A 4,959-nucleotide genomic window follows, 5' to 3' on the forward strand; every position below is an offset into this window, starting at 1 on the left:
CTTTTCTCCTCTGGGTGCTAAGCTACCCCTGTCTCTCAAACCTAGTGACGTCCCTGGCATGTGTGTTGAGTGCAAAGCTTTTCTCAGTGTATTGAATATAGGGAGGGATGATCAGGACTGATTTGGAATGAATGCATTCAGAGAAATAGAGGAGAAATGACAGGGGCATGGCTTTGAACCATCAGCTTTCATATCCAGGCTAATATTATAGTAAAAAAAATAATAAAAAATCTTATAAAAGATGATCCAGCTGGACAAATAGTATTGTAATAATTCAGTTTATTGCCACTAAACAAACATTTCCCAACACCTTTTTGGTTGAGCAAAAGTCTTATGAACACACAAAGAAATGCTGCCGAGCAAAAATGCCTTAAAAATAATGAAATTAAATGTTTCTATATGAATAAAATCCTATAAAGAGCTTTAAACCTACTTCGACTCCTACCACTGCTTTAGTTCTGTGCTAGAAATGGATAATTATGAATCACTGTTTGTTTGTTTGTGTGTTTATTTCGTAATTAGATTTGAGTCATTTGTGTAACCCACTGCTGAGTCAGTATGTATCGCATCACCTCACATCACACATGTGTTTATGTATAAAACATGGCGTTCCCATGTCCCTGTTTGCTTTAACAATCCCATACATTGGTTAATGAGGACCATGTAACCCCATTCCAAGTGGTTCGGGCTGTTTGGGATTATTTATGACCCAGATATAGAAATTAAAACACTTTTAATTAGGAGGGGGATAAAAAAAAACACTGAAAGCTTGTGGGTTGTTTTTGTTTGTTTGTTTGTTTGTTTTTTTATTTTTCTGGAATGTCTTTTGTTGCTTCAAGAACTTAGTGTTCAATAGTCCATTTAATTTTAAACACCAAAATCAAATTCAACATCACATTTACATTTTAAAATATAGATATTTTAATAATTCAGTTTATTTAGCATTTAGAGTCCTGGATTATCAGTCATCATCAATGGTCCCCGTCAGTTTCAACGATGGGGGACCTGTGTAGCCTTTTGGTGGCGATTTTTGCATCTCTCTTCTGCCATAGACATCAGTCTGGCTTTGCAGAGTTGCTTTCCCTCATAGAGCTGCGATCTCCATGCCTGGCGGTCCAAGGAAGTTCTAAACCAGGACTGGCTGTCAAATCGAAAGATTTTGAGATCTTCCTTAGTGCAGTCTTTCCATCTCTTCCTTGGTCTTCCCCAAGAACGTATGCCCTGTATCAATTCTCCAAACAGCAATTGCTTGGGAATTCTATTGTCATCCATCCGGGATACGTGGCTGAGCCATTGGATCCTGTTGCCCCTGAGAATGGTCTCTATCCTTGTTGTTTTTGCCCGTTGCAGCACTTCAGCATTGGTCATGCACTGCCACCATTTCACATTTAGCTAAGGCGTAATTTTGGGTAGGGACGCTAGGGACGTGTCCCTACCAATATTCAGCTGCTACTGTGTAATCACGATCAATAAAACCGATGTCCTAACCTGAGCAATGATTATATGGCACACAAAGGGTTAAATGTATGACACTGCTAATAATCCCCCCTCTAACGTAGATATCATTCTCTGATTAGCTACCTGTTTCTCGCTAACTTACATGGTTGGCTATCCCAGCTGTCACTCCATCTGCTGTAAAAGCAGCACACTTCCCACAGCAGCCGTGACTACCCGCCTATCAACCCCCCGTATCTCACACGTACACACCTGACCTACCCCACGCACCCCCCACTCTCCGTCAGCCTACAGATTGAGCTGGACTTCGATGTCCATGCATGCTTGCCCTACGACTCGCATGCTGACTTGAGTATCATGGATGACGGCCCCCCTCCCAAGAAACGAGACATTCGTTCATTCTTCTTCAAAGTCAAGAATGTAAGTGCAGGGTTTCCGTCGAGCTTTAAAAACTCAACAAAATCCTTTTGATGTATGGAAACCCTTCATAAAAGTATTGCTGTGGCTCCTTAGGCAGGTTTAGCAACATGACAGGACGCATCAGAGCTAGGCTACTGCATAGCTGCAGAGAAAAGGAATGCTGGAGCAATGTAACTTGGTGTTGGATAATATCCTCGATGAATGAATGTTAAATTTATAGACCTAATGGTTTTACAGAATGTAAGTAGTCAGATGTAGGCTACTGCATGGCCATGCAGATGTGCGACTTGCATTTCAGAATCAACAGCGTGACAGCCGCTGAGTCTGCTGCGTTTACAGAGACCTCTTTCTACTACTACTAGGCTAGATACAGCAAATCCATGGTCCTTTACTGCCACCTACAGACGAATATTGGTATCTGCAGCATGTTTGGTTCTTTCAAATAGGAGCAACCAGTGCAATTTGCTTGTGTTTATGTTTGAGTATCAGTAACCAACACATTTACATTTCATTTATGTGTACTTACATGTTACATGTTGTAGTTATGTTTCATATGTTCTTGATGTATGTTAATTGACAGTATGTTGCACTTTTGCAGCCCTTAACATCCTGCATGAGTAAAGCTGAGAACTCTGAAGTTGCCTCCTCAACTTTCATTACATGACATTACATTACATTACATTTAGCTGACGCGTTTATCCAAAGCGACTTACTGTTACTATTTTGGTACAGGGTATCGGTTACAGTCCCTGGAGCAATGTTGGGTTAGGTGCCTTGCCATGGATGGAGATGTAGGGAGAGGTAAGGGTGGGATTTGAACCTGCAACCCGGACCTTCTTGCTGTGAGGCAACAGCGCTAACCACTACACCACCGTGCCGCCCTATTATTAAAATCAATATACAAATATTTTACTTTTATATATCACAGCTATAGTGTGCATTGAAATGCATTTTAAATAAAAAAATAAACAGTGCAACACGGGCGGCACAGTGGTGTAGTGGTTAGCGTTGTCGCCTCACAGCAAGAAGGTCCTGGGTTTGAGCCCCATGGCCGGCGAGGGCCTCCGGTTACTTCCGCTTATGATGAAGTCATGTGCATCCCCTCTATTGTTGTGCCATTTGCTGTCAAAACAACACAATTCTTCTTCTTTCGGCTGTTCCCATTCAGGGTCACCACAGCTGATAACATCCCTTCATCTCCTCCTGTCCTCCGTATCTTCTTCTGTCACACCAACCGTCCTCATGTCCTTCTTTCCCACATCCATAAATCTCATCTTTGCTCTTCCTCTTTTTTTTTCCATCTACCTGCCAACTCCATCTTCAGCATTCTTTTCCCAGTATACCCTGGATCTCTCCTCTGTACGTCTCCAAACCATCTCAATCTTTCCTCTCTCACTTTGTCTCCCAGACATCCTACATGTCTCGTCCCTCTAATATACTTGTTTCTAATCCTGTCCAACTATGTCTCTCCCAATGAGAATCTCAACATCTTCAGCTCCGCTTCGTTCAGTTCAGAGGCCTGTCTTTTTGTCTCCAAAGTGTACACCATTGCTGTTCTTACCACTGCCTTGTCTTGGCAACCTTCTGTCACAGATCACTCCTGACCCTCTACTCCATCCATTCCAACCTGCTTGGATTTTCTTCTTCACTTCTCTTCTGGGGCGGCACGGTGGTGTAGTGGTTAGCGCTGTCGCCTCACAGCAAGAAGGTCCGGGTTCGAGCCCCGTGGCCGGCGAGGGCCTTTCTGTGCGGAGTTTGCATGTTCTCCCCGTGTCCGCGTGGGTTTCCTCCGGGTGCTCCGGTTTCCCCCACAGTCCAAAGACATGCAGGTTAGGTTAACCGGTGACTCTAAATTGACCGTAGGTGTGAATGTGAGTGTGAATGGTTGTCTGTGTCTATGTGTCAGCCCTGTGATGACCTGGCGACTTGTCCAGGGTGTACCCCGCCTTTCGCCCGTTGTCAGCTGGGATAGGCTCCAGCTTGCCTGCGACCCGGTAGAACAGGATAAAGCGGCTAGAGATAATGAGATGAGATGAGATACCTAGTGGATGTTAAATGTAACTCTAAATGGATAAAAGTCATGTTTTTTTTAATAAGGAAGAGATTGTAATTGTTGGCCAATTGCTGAAGTGTAAGAGGAATAAAACACTACAGGATGTGCTGTTATACTGTTATAGAAAAGAATCAACTTTGGTTCAATTTGTGGGAACAGTACACCACTCTGTCGTTGATGATTTTCCTATAACCGCACAATATAGACTGTGAGTGTATTATTACGGAAACATCGCCCAGTCTGTACCTTATGGTGTGAAAAAGTCATCGCTGAACATGAAACATGTCTGAGATCATTGACTTGATTTTAGATAAAGGGAGAGAAATTTACCGGATGTTTTATTTTAACAAACTGCTTCTTTATAATAATAATAATAATAATAATAATAATAATTAGCATGTCGCTGTGTGTGTCTGATGCTAGTGAAAAGAAACTCAGAGCTAAAATAAAGCAGCTTTTCCTCACACACAGACTTGCAGGATTAAGGCGCGATTGTGACGGTGAAAGACGCTTATTCTGCAGGACGGGCTTTACGGTTAAACCTCCTGCTGTAAGCGGCGTCTCGTGTTGGAGCAGCGAGACAGGGCTGATGTCTCCGTCAGTCATTGATTAAACATCGTCTTTCCAGCGTCATGCTCATTACAGAGCGCCAGAGAGACTCATCAAGATGTGTTTATTTCCGCACTGAGGATTTACAGGCCTTAATTCAATTCCATCAGGAGTTTGTTTCAGACTGTTGAGCCATGTATCAGTGTGTGTGTGTCAGTGTGAGTGTGAAGTCAGATAAAGACAAATGAGGACAAGCAGGAAGAATGGACAAAGAGACATTCAGGATTATAGTGGATTAGTAGGAGAGGTGTGGATTAGAACTAAGCAACAAGGTGACTGTTTCTAGCTGCTGGAACGTCAGTGAGAACAGGAAGTGACTCCGTGAGCCAAGTTCGAAGTTGTTGTACATGATATTTTTTTTTGTCTTTCATAATGGTCACTGTGTCAGATTAGGCAATCATAGTGCCAGAAACTCTTGCTGT

Source organism: Neoarius graeffei, chromosome 7 (genome assembly GCF_027579695.1).
Source record: "Neoarius graeffei isolate fNeoGra1 chromosome 7, fNeoGra1.pri, whole genome shotgun sequence".
Classification (NCBI taxonomy): domain Eukaryota; kingdom Metazoa; phylum Chordata; class Actinopteri; order Siluriformes; family Ariidae; genus Neoarius; species Neoarius graeffei.